General features: G+C 39.1%; 1 long non-coding RNA gene across 1 annotated transcript in view; it reads left to right on the top strand.

Moving 5' to 3' along the window:
- Positions 1-12,684, top strand: part of LOC140605496 (uncharacterized) — a 133,503-nt gene extending 120,819 nt beyond the window's left edge. The window contains exon 3 of the long non-coding RNA XR_012008146.1: positions 12,584-12,684. This is a non-coding gene — a long non-coding RNA (uncharacterized lncRNA). The remainder of the gene's footprint in view (positions 1-12,583) is intronic.
- Positions 12,685-18,213: the final 5,529 nt, after the last annotated feature.

Here is an 18,213-nt window from a genome sequence, read left to right as displayed (position 1 = left end):
CCTGCCTTTGGCCGAGGGCGCGATCCTGGAGATCCGGGATCGAATCCCACATCGGGCTCCTGGTGCATGGAGCCTGCTTCTCCCTCTGCCTGTGTCTCTGCCTCTCTCTCTCTCTCTCTCTCTCTCTCTCTCTGTGACTATCATAAAAAAATTTAAAAAAAAATTAAAAAAAAAAAAAGAAAAATAAGAGAGAGAAGACTCAAATTAATAAAATCATGAATGAGAAAGGAGAGATCACTACCAAAACCAAGGAGATACAAACGATTTTAAAAACATATTATGAACAGTTATACGCCAATAAATTAGGCAATCTAGAAGAAATGGACGCATTCTTGGAAAGCCACAAACTACCAAAACTGGAACAGGAAGAAGTAGAAAACCTGAACAAGCCAATAACCAGGGAGGAAATTGAAGCAGTCATCAAAAACCTCCCAAGACACAAAACTCCAGGGCCAGATGGCTTTCCAGGGGAATTCTATCAAACGTTCAAAGAAGAAACCATACTCTTCTACTAAAGCTGTTTGGAAAGATAGAAAGAGATGGAGTACTTCCAAATTCGTTCTATGAGGCCAGCATCACCTTCATTCCAAAACCAGACAAAGACCCCACCAAAAAGCAGAATTACAGACCAATATCCCTGATGAACATGGATGCAAAAATTCTCAACAAGATACTGGCCAATAGGAGCCAACAGTACTTTAAGAAAATTATTCTCCATGACCAAGTAGGATTTATCCCTGGGACACAAGGCTGGTTCAACACCCGTAAAACAATCAATGTGATTCATCATATCAGCAAGAGAAAAACCAAGAACCATATGATCCTCTCATTGGATGCAGAGAAAGCATTTGACAAAATACAGCATCCATTCCTGATCAAAACTCTTCAGAGTGTAGGGATAGAGGGAACATTACTCAACATCTTAAAAGCCATCTACGAAAAGCTCACAGCAAATATCATTCTCAATGGGGAAGCACTGGGAGCCTTTCCCCTAAGATCAGGAACAAGACAGGGATGTCCACTCTCACCACTGCTATTCAACATAGTACTGGAAGTCCTAGCCTCAGCAATCAGACAACAAAAAGACATTAAAGGCATTCAAATTGGCAAAGAAGAAGTCAAACTCTCCCTCTTCGCCGATGACATGATACTCTACATAGAAAACCCAAAAGCCTCCACCCCAAGATTGCTAGAACTCATACAGCAATTCGGTAGCGTGGCAGGATACAAAATCAATGCCCAGAAATCAGTGGCATTTCTATACACTAACAATGAGACTGAAGAAAGAGAAATTAAGGAGTCAATCCCATTTACAATTGCACCCAAAAGCATAAGATACCTAAGAATAAACCTAACCAAAGAGGTAAAGGATCTATACCCTCAAAACTATAGGACACTTCTGAAAGAAATTGAGGAAGACACAAAGAGATGGAAAAATATTCCATGCTCATGGATTGGCAGAATTAATATTGTGAAAATATCAATGTTACCCAGGGCAATTTACACGTTTAATGCAATCCCTCTCAAAATACCATGGACTTTCTTCAGAGAGTTAGAACAAATTATTTTAAGATTTGTGTGGAATCAGAAAAGACTCCGAATAGCCAGGGGAATTTTACAAAAGAAAACCATATCTGGGGGCATCACAATGCCAGATTTCAGGTTGTACTACAAAGCTGTGGTCATCAAGACAGTGTGGTACTGGCACAAAAACAGACACATAGATCAATGGAACAGAATAGAGAACCCAGAAGTGGACCCTGAACTTTATGGTCAACTAATATTTGATAAAGGAGGAAAGACTATCCATTGGAACAAAGACAGTCTCTTCAATAAATGGTGCTGGGAAAATTGGACATCCACATGCAGAAGAATGAAACTAGACCACTCTCTTGCACCATACACAAAGATAAACTCAAAATGGATGAAAGATCTAAATGTGAGATAAGATTCCATCAAAATCCTAGAGGAGAACACAGGCAACACCCTTTTTGAACTGGGCCATAGTAACTTCTTGCAAGATACATCCATGAAGGCAAAAGAAACAAAAGCAAAAATGAACTATTGGGATCAAGATAACTATTCATCAAGATAAGAAGCTTTTGGGATCAAGATAACTATTCATCAAGATAAGAAGCTTTTGCACAGCAAAGGATACAGTCAACAAAACTAAAAGACAACCTACAGAATGGGAGAAGATATTTGCAAATGACATATCAGATAAAGGGCTAGTTTCCAAGATCTATAAAGAACTTCTTAAACTCAACACCAAAGAAACAAACAATCCAATCATGAAATGGGCAAAAGACATGAACAGAAATCTCACAGAGGAAGACATAGACATGGCCAACATGCACATGAGAAAATGCTCTGCATCACTTGCCATCAGGGAAATACAAATCAAAACCACAATGAGATACCACCTCACACCAGTGAGAATGGGGAACATTAACAAGGCAGGAAACCACAAATGTTGGAGAGGATGCAGAGAAAAGGGAACCCTCTTACCCTGTTGTTGGGAATGTGAACTGGTGCAGCCACTCTGGAAAACTGTGTGGAGGTTCCTTAAAGAGTTAAAATTAGACCTGCCCTAGGACCCAGCAATTGCACTGTTGGGGATTTACCCCAAAGATTCAGATGCAATGAAACGCCAGGACACCTGCACCCTGATGTTTCTAGCAGCAATGGCCACGATAGCCAAACTGTGGAAAGAGCCTTGGTGTCCAACGAAAGATGAATGGATAAAGAAGATGTGGTCTATGTATACAATGGAATATTACTCAGCCATTAGAAACGATGAATACCCACCATTTGCTTCAACGTGGATGGAACTGGAGGGTATTATGCTGAGTGAAGTAAGTCAATCGGAGAAGGACAAACAGTGTATGTTCTCATTTATTTGGGGAATATAAATAATAGTGAAAGGGAAGGGAGAAGAAATATGTGGGAAATATCAGAAAGGGAGACAGAGCATAAAGACTCCTAACTCTGGGAAACGAACTAGGGGTGGTGGAAGGGGAGGAGGGAGGGGAGTGGGGGTGAGTGGGTGACGGGCACTGAGGGGGACACTTGACAGGATGAGCACTGGGTGTTATTCTGTATGTTGGTAAATTGAACACCAATAAAAAATTAATTTATTAAAAAAAATAAATAAAAAAAGGGAATATTGTTAGCATCAAAGAAACTCCTTCTGTGCCTCCTTCCAATCATTAGTGTCCTTCTTCCCCAACAAAAGTAATCACAATGCTTACTTTTCCTGTATTTCTTTTACACTTTTATCTCCCAGTTTATCTACCTAAATACTATAGTTTGAATGGAGTCATATGTGACCTTTTGCAGTAGGCTTCTCTTATTTTTAACATTATGATTATTGAGAATCATTCATTTTGTTGAGTGTAATAGTAGTTTATACATATATGACCTTCTTCTATAAGGTTCTGTTGATATAACACACTATATTAACCCATTCTACCGCTTGTGGACATCTTGGCTATTTTCTGTTTTTCACTTACTAATAATACCATGACAAGTTTATGTTTGTTTGTTTGTTTACCATTCTGTTTCATGCATGTGCAATATTTGGATACATACTAGGAATAGAATTGCTGGGTTATAAACCACATACATTTTCAGCCTTTACAGATATTGCCAAGAAATTTTGCAAGATGGTTATATCAACTTATATACTCCTACCAACAGTATACAGAGTTCTATTTATTCCAGATCCTTACCAGCATTTGTTGTTATTTTTATTAACTCTCAGTATAGGCGTGTGTGTGTGTGTGTGTGAGACAGTATCTCATTTAATTTTTAATATGCACTATCCTGGTGACTAATAAACATCTATTCATTTATTGATTGATTGGATATCCACTATCGTTAAGCAATTAAGTGTCTTTGCTGACTCATACTTTTGTGTGATGTCATCAGCCTTTATTAAAAGATGGTATAATAAAAGTTCTAAAAGATTCATCATTGTTTCTGTTGAAAGGTTGTTGTAGACTTTTTGTTGCTACTTTTTCCAATGCTTCCTTTATGAGAACCCTCAGGAAAGATTTTTATTTGGCCCTAAAACAAGGAATAAAATGAACTCCCCCCCCCCATTTTTATATTGTCATTTTGCGTTCTGTAATTGACAGAATATATATATTCTTTTTTTGTTATTGCTGCAAACTTAGAAATACTTTTCTGACCTGGTATCAAGGCATTAAAATTTTACAGTATTCATTTAAACAATCTTTTTAATATGGAAACCATATTCAAACATACACAAAAGTAAAGACAGTATTATTGAGTATCCATGGACCTAATACTCATGTCAACAATGATACCAACAATGATCATACCTGTTTCATATATATCCTACCCATACTGCCTCACTAGAGCATTTTGAAGCAATTCCCAGGTATGTCATTTCATCAACATTTCTTTCAATATATACCTCTAAAGATATATATTATGGGACTTTCACTTGCACTGGAGACATAGAAAGTTGTTAAGACTGTGTGGCTCTCATTTTAAAATGAAGAGCCAACTATGTCACCTACAAAGCCATTAAAAAAATTATATTCAAGAGTGCAAAGTAACCAAAATAAAATAAAACCTAGAAAACAGTTAAATCACATTAAAATCTAAAATGTTCCCTTTAGAGGCATAGAAATCCAAGGCTACTTTCATTTTTGGCAGAGCAGTGAGAGGAAGGGAAAAACCCCACCATAGATGAGGTGAAAATAAATCAGAGGATGACTCAGCCAATTTTTTTTTTTTTTTTTTTAGAGGAAGTAAGAGCAGAGGGAGAAGGAAGGCGTAAAGGAGAAAGAGAAACTTAAGCAGGCCCATGCCCACCCCAGGGCTGAAGCAGAGTGGGGCTCGATCTCATCACCCTGAGATCATGACCCGAGAGAAAACCAAGTCAGACACTTAACCCACGAGCCATCCAGGTGCCTCCAAGAAATGTTTTAGTATTTTTTAAAAATATTTTATTTATTTATTTATTCTTGAGAGACGAGGCAGAGACAGGCAGAGGGAGAAGCAGGCTCCCTGCCAGGAGCTCATGCAGAGCTCCATCCCAGGACTCCTGGGATTAGGCCCTGAGCCAAAGGCAGGTGCTCCACCAGGGAGCCACCCGGGTGCCCCCTGCCCCTAGGGAAGGTTTTAAAGGCTAAGATTGGTTTGATAGTTTAGAATCCCTGGAAGCCCTAACCAAGAAGAATGAGGGTACCTGTCAACTCTTCACCACGGTTCCTCATCAAGGGGTGAGCACCCAAGGACTGAATGCAGAGCAGAGCTGAGGGAAAGTGGCTGCAGCGAGTGAGGGTTGCCCACAAGGTGCAGAGGAGCAGGTGTGCTGAGGGGTCCCCTTAAACCTCCGTGGGCCCGCAGAAGGCTGAGGGCAGAGCAGGAGTGAGAGGGCAGGCCAAAGGAACTGAGGACACCCCCTAGATAGGTAGATGTCAGGTCCTGCCCACCAAGCACCTGAACCACATGGTGAATGGAATCTCCGTAGCAATGAACCCCAGACCCAGTTGAGCTACAGATGAGATGGGCTTAGCGAGCCCTCTCCACCCTCAAGGCTGCACAACGGACACAGTCAATGCTTTTGCTTCAGCGCTCACTGGTATTTTATACACAAGGCCTGGTATACGACAGAGGGTTATGAGATGCCATGAAGAAGCAGTAAGAAGAGACTCATCATCAAGAGAGGGTCTGTAAGGCCCAGGTGTTGGAACGATCAGAGAGGGGCTTTAAAAATAATCAATGAGTTGAAAGGAGAGAATGGGCAACATGTGTGAACAAGTTTCAGCAAAGATCTAAAAACCAAATGCAAATGCTACAAATGAAAACTGCAATGTCAAAAGATTAAACAGCCAAGAAAACCATTATTATGCTAAAGCATCAATAATAATTCCTGGGGCACCTGGGTGTCTCAGTTGATTAAGCGTCTGCCTTCTGCTCAGATCATGATCCCAGGGGCTGGGATTGAGCCCCTCCTGGGCTCTGTGCCTGGTAGGGCACCTGCTTCTCCCTCTCCTCCCCCATGGTGCTCTTTCTCTCTAAAGTAATAATAATAATAAATAATAATAATAATTCCTAAATAGCATCAAATATCCAGTCAACATTCACTTATCCCAGGTGTCTTCTCAGACTTTTTTACAGGTTGTTCAAATAAGTTTCATACATTGAAATGGATTGGTTTTGGCTTTTATGGGATCTTTAATAGTTTCCTTTCTCCTCCTTTCAACTTATGAGGTGAAAAAACTGGGTTCAGTGTGTCCCACAATTTGGATTTTGCTACTTCATCTGTATGCTATCATTTAACATGTTCCTCTACCCTTTGCATTTCCTGTAAGAGGGCAGTGAGATCTAGATACTTGGTCAGACTTACTTTTAATTTTTTGAAGACACGTCTTCATAAGTAGTGTCATGTACTTCCACTGTGATTTTTAAAAAATTATTTGGGAGGAGACAATTTTGTTTCTTCGCTATGAGCTCACATTTATATGTCCCCAGCAAACCCAATTGAAAAGCTACCTATTTGAGACCATCAATTTGTGGGTGTTTAAATTTGTTTACAATTTTTTTTGTTTGTTTGTTTTTTTTGCCAGATAATTTGAGGACTCCTTTGGATTCTTTCTTTCATTGCATTGGTGAGTTTGGCTGATTTGGTCAAATACACGTGTGGCTTTTTCACTGTGTTGGTTTCTGTTTAAATTTTATTTTGAGATGCTAGCTGTACTTTTCTTCAAGTTTTCATTTGCACGTTTACAGAGAAATAATCAGTAACCCCCGTGCACTCTACCTCCACTGAGGGAACCGTCCCTTTGGACTCACAAAGTCTGTACACCTGCTGAAGTTCACTGAGGGGAAAGTTGTGCTGAGGGTGGGCTGCAGCGCTCAGGACAAACCACCCTGCGGCTACTGCCTCCACCTACTGGGCCACTGCTCTGCTGCCAGCTGTGGGCAGAGGTGTCCTCACCTTGAGCTAGCTGGGAATGGGGTGTGGTCCTGCTGCCTGCATCAGAGACCACTCCCAGACTAAGTAGTGGCAGTGGTCCTGGGAAAACAGTCCTTTCTTTAGTCTCAAAGGAAAAAACCAAAACCAAAAATGAGTTCAGTTGTGAAAAAAAATTTTTTTTAAGATTTTATTTATTTATTCATGAGAGACACAGAGAGAAAGGCAGAGACACAGGCAGAGAGATGAGAAGCAGGCTCCATACAGGGAGCCCGATGTGGGACTCGATCCCAGGACTCCAGGATCATTCCCTGAGCCAAAGGCAGACGCTCAACCACTGAACCACCCAGGTATCCCCAGTTGCGAAAAATTTTAATTTGTTTATTTGCACCCCCACTTTGAGTGGAAACAAAACAAACATACTCTGGTAAACCTGTGGTTCTGAATTTTAGTAAATAAAGATGCTTTTCTTAATTTTTATGTGCATTTATAGTATATGTAGCATCGATGGCAAGCCTTTTCTAGCACACTGGCTTTTAGAGAAGGCCACAAACTTCTGGTAAGATTAACAGAGGAGACAGTGATTTCTGTTATTGATAAAGCCTCAGAATAACTTCTTTGATCCAGTGGTTTTCAATCTTGAATAAGTTTATACTCACTGACCATCCTGTCCATCCGGGCTTCACTGCACGTTCATATCATCAGCACTGATAGGGCTTAGGTGCAAATCCTCCTGTTTTCTGGGCCAATAACCTTGTAAAATGGCTTCTGAAGCCTCATATCTATCAGGGCTTTTTGGTTGTCATTTCTTCTTATTTAGGCTAAAAATGTCAGAGCAGGAGAATGAGAATAAAAAGGATGTACACAAAGGTAGGAGCTGGGAAGAATTAAGCAGCATCAACATCAAGAAGTTCACATTTTTAATAACATGCATTATCAGTTTATCACTAAAAATAACTTGTGCTATATATCTGTGAATGAAATATATGTGTACCTGACATAATAGGATATAACATATTGAATTAGACTTGATCTTATCTCTTCAGAGATGTATTTTAAAAAATCTGCTATGGGGGCGCCTAAATGGATCAGTAGTCGATTAAGTGTCTGCCTTCAGCTCAGGTCATGGTCCCAGGGTCCTGGAATCAAGCCCTACTTTGGGCTCCCTGCTCCACTGGAACCCTGCTTCTCCCTCTCCTTTGCCTACTGCTCCCCCTGCTTGTGCTCTCTCCTTCTCTCTCTAATAAATAAATAAAATTTAAAAAAAAAACCCTGCTATGTTTCATGAACATATATTTTTTTAAATTTATATCGCCTGTGTGTATAATCAGAGTTAGGGAGGCAGCATCTCAGAGGGCTCTCAGAGCAGGATCTTGACTCAGATTTTCGGAACTGAAATCTGGCTCCACTATATGAGCAGGAAAATTTGGGCAGCTACTGACCTTTGTGTGTGAGTTCCCTTATCCTAAAATAAAGATGATGATAAATATACACACTTCATAAGGTTGCAACAATTAAGTCTCTATAAATGAATATATCATCATCCATATGTGGGGGTTGGGGGATGGGCAGGGGCAGAGAGAGCCTGAAGAGGCCAGCCACCCCAGGTCAGTAGCTGGCAGTTTTAAGAAGCAAAAGGAACTGACATAGGAGGCTTATCTTGGGTGACAGCAAGATCAATGGATTCTGCCCACGCCCACCACATCTTACAAGTTTATAAAGAGGTTTTAACTGGGTTTGGTCTTGGATTCTGTGCAGGTGTTCTCAGTACCACATACTTTCTCAAGGCTGTGTCCTTGGAGCAGCCTCTGGGAGTGGGAAAGGCAAGCCTTGTTTCCAAAAAAAAAAAAAAGACAATGAGAAGCCTTATCAAAACCTTGTTGAAGATACCCATTTACCACATTTAGGGTTAGGATTGGCCCTAACTCACTGGACATAGTAGAACCAAGAAATGGGTTCAGTAGGACACAGATTGTTCTTTCACTACTGTGCTCTCTTCTAGATTCTTCCAATCCACCTTTCTTTTCATGTTCCCTTCTAAACTTTGAACAGTTGTCATTGGTGAGGTCTTAGGCTTGTGAAATCTACTTTTTTCTCCCCAATTTGTAAAACTGGACTGAAATTTGCTAATGAGCAGTCTCCAAGGGCCTCTCTTATTTGCAAAGACTTCTTGAAAAATAACTGACACTATTATCATGATCTCTCTTATAAGTTCCCTGTGACCCTGGCTATTTCTCCAACTCTCTCTAGGTGGTTTTGAACTTCCTTCGTGGCAGCAAAGACAGGAAGAGAAATGAAGGTAACAAGCTGCCACATTGGCAAGTAATTCAAGTTTGTTATCCAAAGTTGTCAGGAACATAAGCTCTCCCAATTTTCCAGACCTGAGATTCCTCCTCATGTGATGATACAAGTCAGGAGGACAGGGAGAGGCACAGAGACACATGAAGACCTCGTTTCCTGACACCATCACCATATCTGCAGTAGATGGAACACACTTAGACCACTTGAGATGTTTCTGAAGGCCTAGGCTCAGTGAACTCCCTTTTATCTAGAATCCAGTTATAATCATTCCTGAGCTTATCTTTTGTCCACCACACAAACTCCTCCCAAACTTCTCTGACTTTCTGATTTCACGGAAGTAACTAGAACCTGCATTGCTGAAGCCCACATTATTGTTCATTTCTTTCCTCCTTTTGCATCAGTAAGAGTCCCACTGCCAAGACAACTTTAAGGTGGGTCTAAAGAAGCATAAATTCAAAGTCAGCCAACTCTCATAAGCACAGTCCAATCTACTTATCATGTCTGTTTCAATATTATCCTCTAAATTTACATTCTTATCTTCTATTTCTATTAATTAGATCTGATTCCTTTTCTTGCTGGTGTATAATAGATTACCTGCTGATTAATATTACTCAGTCTTGGGATGGAAGACTCGACCTCATTTGGAAGAGTCTCTTCTCTCAGCCCTGTCTACTTCTATGTATGGTCAATGTTTATTCTTCCTGTTTTGGTGCAAACATCAGTTTCCTTCACTGAAAAAGGGAGACAAAATAAAAATTGAGGAGTTCTATTTCTTTCTCTATCAAAAATTATCCATCTCTCATTCTTGTGGATATCTTCCTTCCTCCCCTCCCTGCCCTCCCTTGCTTGTTTCCTCCCTCCATCCCCTCAACTCCTTCCTTCGTTCTTTCCTCCCTTCCTTCTTTCCTTCCTCTCTTTCTTTCTCTCTCTCTCTTTTAAGATTTTGTTTATTTATTTGACACAGAGAGAGAGCACAACCAGGGGGAGCAGCAGGCAGAGTGAGAGGAAAAAGCAGGCTCCCTGTTGAGGAGGGACCCCGATGTGGGACTCGATCCCAGGACCCTGAGATCATGACCTGAGCCGAAGGCAAACACTCACTGACTGAGTGAGTCAGTGAGTCAAACAAACACTGACTGATCCACTCAGGTGCTCCATCTTCCTCCCTCCCTCCCTTCCACTATCCCTTCCTCCCTTCCTCCCTTCCTGCCTCCTTCCCTTTCACCAAAGTAGTTCATATTGGGTCTTAGGCTTTCTTGTATAATTCCTATATATTTGTGTCACTCTTCTGTGTTTGGTTGTAATTATGATCTCATATAAATGCTATTTTAAAATAAAAATGTGTCCTCGGATCAAGCCCCATGTTGGGCTCTTTGCTCAGTGAGGAGTCTGCCTCTCTCTCTCTCTCTGCATGCTCTCTCAAATAAATAAATAAAATCTTTTTAAAAAAAGAAAAGCCCAAGACTTTTTATAACACACACACATACACACACATACACCACCACCGCCACCACCACCACCACCACCACCACCATACAGAAATAGGCACTAATAAGTTTTATGTTTCTCTAGTCATTTCATTATTGTTGCTTTGGTCTTTAACCTTTTCCCATATCTATTAAAAATCTGAGGTTGTCAGAAAACTTTTTTTGTGATCACAGTTTACTTTAAATTCACCATTCTTCCTCAGGATTATTTTCAATTTCTGTTAAAATTAACTTTTTGAGAGCTTTCAAATTTTCCCATTTTCATTTCAGACTTTTTGCCAAAAATTTAAGGTCTTTTTCTCTTCAAATTTTTTAGATCAACCTTCCCAAATGATAGGCCTCACAGACAACCAGATCCCATTCCTCACTTTCACAAATGGAGAGACAGCATGATGGCTCTTCCTCATGGTTGCTATGGAAATTCTTCAATAGCCAATTTCTCCCTGTTGGTCACAATTAAGGCCAGAGTTACTACCAGGGTCTTAGTTCTTGGTTCCTTGATTATTATTGTCCCAACTCCTTTCCTGTGACTTTTCTTGATTTAAAATTCTCACCTGTTTTACCTTGTTTACCTACTCTGAAATCTTTGATTCTTGTTTGATAAATAAGAAACAAAACAGTACAATTTTTGAGCCCTCAGTGAAAACTATATTCTTCTGTGAAGAAACTGCATCTTTTATTGATGTTAGAAAAAAAAAAAAGTGTTCTCCTTTCATAAGCATTTATCAACAGTACCAGTTTCTTGACACTTTATTGCCATGGGAATTGTATTCATTAGTTTTTGATCGATATTCTTTCTAGTATATTTCTATGCTAGTGATCTAGCATAAAACTATTGTTATTTAAAGTCTAGTTTTGTATTAAAATATATTTATCTTTGAAATGAGAAAAATAGAATATCGATTTTTTTAGGGTGATATGTGCACAAGGTGCTATGACATAAGCTAAGGAAAATACTTGATAAATTTTAAATTTCCATAATAATAACACAAATGAAAAGGAGACTTATGAAATTAGAAAATTTTCTTATAGACCGTCTCAATTTTATTACAGTTGCTCAGTATTGAAAATTGCTTTGCATAGTTCTATTTCACTTTGTCAAAATTCTAAAAATATATATCATGTGATATTACACAGTACAAGAATTAGAAATGCTTGTATATATATGGTGATAATATATATATATTATTTTTTAAAAAAGATTTATTGATTTATTTAAGAAAGAGAGAGTATGCATGCATGACGGGCAGAGGGAGAGAGAGAAAATCTCCCATAGACTCCCCACTGAGCCATGGAGCCCCATGCAAGACTCAATCCATAACCCTGAGATCATGACCTGAGCAGAAATGAAAAGTCAACCACTTAACCAACTGTGCCACCCAGGCACCCCAATGATGCACATATTCTTAAATGCTGGGTGGGAATTTAATAGAAATTTGTCATTGATCAATGGCAGTACCGATCATGGGAGAAATGTTTCATGATACCAGACTTTTGAGGCAATGGAACAAATTACATAACGTATGCAGCTCTAGTGAGACAATTTGGGGAAAACTTTTAACTGGATTAAATTCCGTGGCACAATGTGGTTATATCTGAAAATCAGGAATGCTTTCTCAGATTTGTATCTGTGAAAACGTTTTCTACTCTTAATTCAAGGGGAATTACTAAAACTCATTAGTTTTGACCAATTCTGGTTCTGGTTTCTTTGGCAAATCTGAGCTCAGAGGTGGTGAAAGAAGTCAGAGTTTTAGAGGTAGAAGCTGTTAAAAATATACTTGACTCATTCCAACATCTTCTCCAATGATGCTACCTGTACATCTTACCAACTTCCTTTTCTCTACAGTGGGAGTCTGATGTTGCAGGCATCTGTAGATAGTTCATAAGTAAATGAGGAAAAAATGTCACCAGTATTCAGGACCTTTCCCTTGGCCACAGAATCTTTGGTGAGTAATGGTGCTATAAGCATGAGTAAAAGGCATCTCCATCAATTGAAAGTTAATGGGCCTAGGTCTCTTTTACCTTTGTGTCCAATCCCAGAATCATGTTATTTAGAATAATGAGAATTTTTGCTTCTTGAAAATTAAACAACTTCTGTAGTTGTATTATTTTGATGTGGTTTTCTTTTACTGTAAAGATGCTAATACTTAGTTGATCCTAAGTAGGGTCTGATAATGACAGCACATGGAAATATTCATTGCTGTCAGTGCAAATGCATGAAATTTTACTGGTGGAAATATTTTTAAGGCTTATGTCTGAAGAACATTAAAAACCTAACGGTCTTGTAACAATAGGAAAGTTTTGTAAAACAGAACAGCCAATGAAGTACAGCTTTAAGATAAGGGGACTTCAATTTCAATAGTAACCTGAATATTTTCACAGAACACAGAAGAAGTATAGTAGTGTGGTGGTCAGGAGCTAAATCCCTGGAGTCCAGCTAGCTGGGTTTGTTTCTCTGCCCCTTTTGTTAGGAGCTGTTGAACTTGGGCTGTTCTTTATCAGCTATCCACTCCAATTCCCTCATGTCAAATTAGGCTACAATCTGTGGTGAGGATTCAGTGTGATAATATATGTAAAGAGTGTGGTATACAAATTGGCATCTGGTAATTACTCAGAATATATTGGCTTCTATTGCTGAGCAGGTTTTTAAATTTTAGGTCATGAGCCCCATAGGGGGTTCTGAGAGAGGAAAACAGGCAGGGGTGGATATGAAGGGTAGAGTGTGTGTGAAAGAAGCTGAAATTAGTTCATTAGCACACTGACCTGCCCTACTTGCCCATCATTTTATGTAGGCATCTCATTCTCCTCTCTCTGTCATTATTTTTTTTTTGGCCCATTCATCCTGCTTCCTCCCCCCCCCCCCAAACTCAGATATACACCTCACAGTCTGGGTCACTACTCAATTTGATTTAAAATCAACGAAGCGATAAAAGGCAAAAAATGTTACCATCAATCTTTCTCGGCATCCTTCACTCAATTCCACAGATATTCCAGCTACTGCTATGGTCATGTAATGTGATTCAGGATGTGGAGGTTTATAAAAAAAAAGAAAGAAAGATTAAGTCTTCTGGAAGTCAGCAAGTTAGCAGTATCATTGGGATATTTTGGTTGCTCTTCTGAAACATTTCCCCTTACACTTACATATTCTGTCCCAAAAGTCTGTTGATGAGCAACAAAGTTTGGAGAGCTGGACCTAACAAGGAATTCAGAGCCCTAGTGGCTAGGGGAAAGGATATTCGTAGCTTTGTGCCCCATTCCATAGGAAGCAGGGGAAGGTAGTGGAGAGAGGATGACCGGAGGGTGTCAGAAGGTGGAGGAGGGTTGGTAAAGTTTCCTTCAGATGGAGAAGGCACTTTGGGATGGAAAGAATGCAAACTGCTCTATACTATTTAAGGAGTTTAATTCAAGATAATTTACTGAAAGGGGAATCCAGTGGACAGATGATCCAGGTACTAAGCAGCTATTCTCCAAAAAGACTGGACCTTAATCCACAGCTTTATAGAGCAAGGGGCATGGTGGTGAGGTCACAGGGTAAATAGCTGCAGTGGTGCCATCTGTGTGCCAGAGGGATGATCAAAACAAGCATTCCTGCATTCCGGAAGGGGCATACATTACCCTCCAGGGGGCCTGGAACACATAGGCCTTGGAGGTCATTGCCTAAACATGAGTAAGAGGGAGGGCTAAAGATGGAGTTGGTGCTGTCAGTACTCCTACAGAGGGCAACATGCAGGACAAGGTGTTTCTATATTACAGCCCAGGTCTGTGTTGTTCTCTGTCTCCTGGGCAATGGAATAGAATTTCTTATAACCCAAACCTCACTAAATTCATAAAAACAAAAATGAAACCCCAAATCATTCAAATAACATTTATGCGGCTGCTCTCTCTCCCATAGACTAGAACCTGGAGGCATTTGGATATTATTTGGAACATCATCTTCTACACAGATACATTATTTTTCACAAATGTTCTAATGCCTATAACTACCAAATTACATTGTATTACTATCTATTGCTGTGTAACAAATTACCACAAATATATATTGGCCAAATCCACTTACCAGGGCTCACACATACTCTTCCTGGGCAGTGACATCCTGTGTGACGTATTCCAATCAAGGCTCCTGTTCAGGATCTTCTGGCCATGTTAAAAATTCTCTTTATTATCATCCACCCTGATGAGGTTCATTTTTTTTTTAATTTTTTAAAAGATTTTATTTATTTATTCATTTGAGAGAGCATGAGAGCACACAAGCAAGAGTAGCAGTAGAGGGAGAGGGAGAAGCAGGTTCCCCACTGAGCAAGGGGCTCCACACAGGGCTCAATCCCTGGGCCCCAAGACCATGATCTGAGCAGAAGGCAGATGCTTAACCAGCTGAGCCACCCAGGAGTCCCCACCCTGATGAAGTTTAAAAGAGGTTTTACAGATATTGTTGCTTGATACACTGGTGTCCACCATTATAACTGGTGTTATATTTCTTAAGCTTAGTTCTTTTGTTGTTACTTCACAAAAACTCTCAAGGAACGTGACAGTTGTTTTTCTCTATTTGCTGTTCTTAGTTTTCATTGATATTTATATTTATATTTGCTATCTGTTGCTTTATATTTTAATATCATAAGGTGTTAAGAGAATGAACAAATCCATAGGATCATTTTTAAAAACCTCTCCAAATTCCAAAATCATTAATGAGAATGTAATGCCTGTTTAAATTTTAACATCTTTGTTTTGTTCCAAATGGTATAGTAGCCTTGGCCTCGAGTCTCTCATATATTGTTTCTTGTATGAGAATCCTAGTCAACATATTCCTCTGATTTGAAAAATAATATTGCTTTCTTGGATTTTTGAGGCAGAGCATGAGGAAGAGCGGATTTATTTTTTGCCTGGACCACCAATAATACTATACATTCTCTATTTTGCTTCCAGTTCTGGCAACCTAAACTGGAAGATATGTTTTCACATATTTCTTCTTTTACCCACCAAATCAATCATCAGGGTAATACAAAACACATCATACTGTGGCTCTTCAGAAGTCTCAGAAGTAAGTTTAACTGCATTTGGTTTCATCAATTCACAGGAAAAGCAAATGATACTGTATTCAGAAAAAAGAGTGGACTGTAAAGTAAAAGCTCAGGTGAAATTTAAAATAACCAACTATACCTATGTAACTATATATAACCTTTGAAAGTAATCACCACTGAATATAATTTTTAAATTTCTATCCTGGCCATGCTGGAGGTGATGCTGTATCTCTGCTAAGTTATCAGGAGGCAGCAAGTGTTTAAACCTATGTTCCCTAAGGGTATATTTTCACTTCACATACCCCAGAAACTTCCACACAGAAGTATGGAGGGTACCAAATAAGACATATTGAGTACACTAGAGACAGATTTAATGAACAAATAAGTATTCTGATTTCTGAATACAGATTTAATATTTATTGGTGTCTGAATAAATACAGCTTTTTAATATATAGGCATGAAGCTATTCTTTATCATGTAGCCTTGTGTGAATTTTTCAGGTTTGGTTTTCAGGGACTGTACCTAGACACAGTGATGGGCAAGACACTTTTGAAGAGGTGCTAGAAATAAACAATCACACATTGCCTTAGGCATACTCATGGCTTTTCTCCAGATTAAGAATTTCAGGAAAATAATCTAAAAAAATATTGAGTTTACACCTTGTGACCTTTGGCTATAAAAATTAGTTGTATTGCAGTCTATGATTTAATGCTTTTTGGTTTGTATCAAATAAGGTCCATGTCATCAGAACAGAGTTTTGAACGGTAGATAGCATTCAAGTCCTAGCCCTAATGAAAGGATTAGCTTTGAATTCTGGCTCCACCCCAGGATGGAGGTTCTCTCCTACTCCCCTTTATCAACTCTAAAATAGGGGTAATAATAGTTTCTTTTCCTGCTTCTCAAGGCTATATTAATGTCAGAAACACAAAAGACACTGCTTCGGTAAACTCTAATGCAACTATACAACTTTAAGGTCTTGATGGGAGTGGTCCCTTGAAATATACATTGTCCTGGGACTATGATCACACACAAAAGCCACAGCATTAAAACTCATCATGCAGCAACACTGAACACCCAAAAGATGGCTAAAAAATTAATGAGATATGAGAACACTAAATACCTAAGTGAGAAATCATGTTTTCCTACTTGCCCAATAGCACAGTAAAGTTAATAATATGTCCAACGTTCTGGGACATCTTTTTGTCTGCTCATGCTACACAGTCTATGACCCTGTGTAAGGGGAAGCAGAGATGGGCAGCAAGTCAGAGGAGGCAGATATGCTGTCAGAAATATCATTCGGATTATAAATGAAAGTATTAAGAAACTTCCTTGGAGAGAGCTGAGTTGTAAGAAACTGAAAATGGGAAATATTTGCCCTAGAGATAAATTCTTCACACAATATTTAGTTTGCCTCCTCAGAGACTATTCCTTTCAATTTTGGAACAATACTGCTCACTGAGACTGTGAATTTACATAGCTTTTCTTCAGCCAATTGCAGATTCCACTCTAAAAAAGAGCAAAAGAAGCAAATACATTTGTAAAAAGAGAAAAACACTACCTGGCTTAAGGTACTTTTCTTGGCTCCTATAGTCTAGGCATTAAGTAAGAATGTTTAAACCTATTTTTTTAACACATACACTAAACCTACTTAAATGTACCAACTCACTGAAAGGGCATCAATTCATATTTCTGGAATGCTAGTAGGACACTTCTATGAATTTAGACTCAACAAAGAAAGCAAATGTTGATTATCAGGAATACCTGCAGTTTTAAAAGACAAAACAAATAGACAATTTTAGCAGGACTAACCAATCCTATCCACAAAAATCAGAACAGTTTTTAAGCATATATATGCACATACGTACATTATATGTGCACAGTGAAAGGCTGACACTTTCACGACCTGGCGTAAAGGAATAGACTCCTCAAGAGATAGACTTCACCTTTCATACAAGCTTCAAACTTGCAGCAGGTTAAATTATATTCTATATAGCCAGAAGCAACACATCTTAGTCATAGAGTGGACATGGCATGTCATCGGGACAATACAGCAGAACTTGCTTTCCCAAACTTCAGGTCATGGAAACTTCAAGAAGTAGAAAAATCTCTCTGTGGTCTTTATCATATTACTGATTAGCAGTATTTCCTAAATCAGGGTAATAAATAAAGGGAACTCAAATTTATTTTAATAGGTCTCGTGCCAGGGCATGTCAGAGAGCCAGAATTGTAAAGAACTGGAAAAAAGTTAGCACAGCTTAACCTGGTTTGAGGAGTTGACAACTTTCCATTTCATCCCTGTATTTTCACAGATTGCAGCATAACAATAGTTGCAATTGGTTTGCTGTATGACCACAGACTCTTCCTTTGATGAGGCAGAAAGTTTGTTAATAGTTGTTTGTGATTTCTGCAGTTAACATTCCAAACACTTAGAGACCGGGTAGATAGGTGTTCAAAAGTCACC

This window comes from Canis lupus, chromosome 15 (assembly GCF_048164855.1).
Source record: "Canis lupus baileyi chromosome 15, mCanLup2.hap1, whole genome shotgun sequence".
NCBI classification, from domain to species: domain Eukaryota; kingdom Metazoa; phylum Chordata; class Mammalia; order Carnivora; family Canidae; genus Canis; species Canis lupus.
This window is presented reverse-complemented; position numbering and strand designations above follow the sequence as displayed.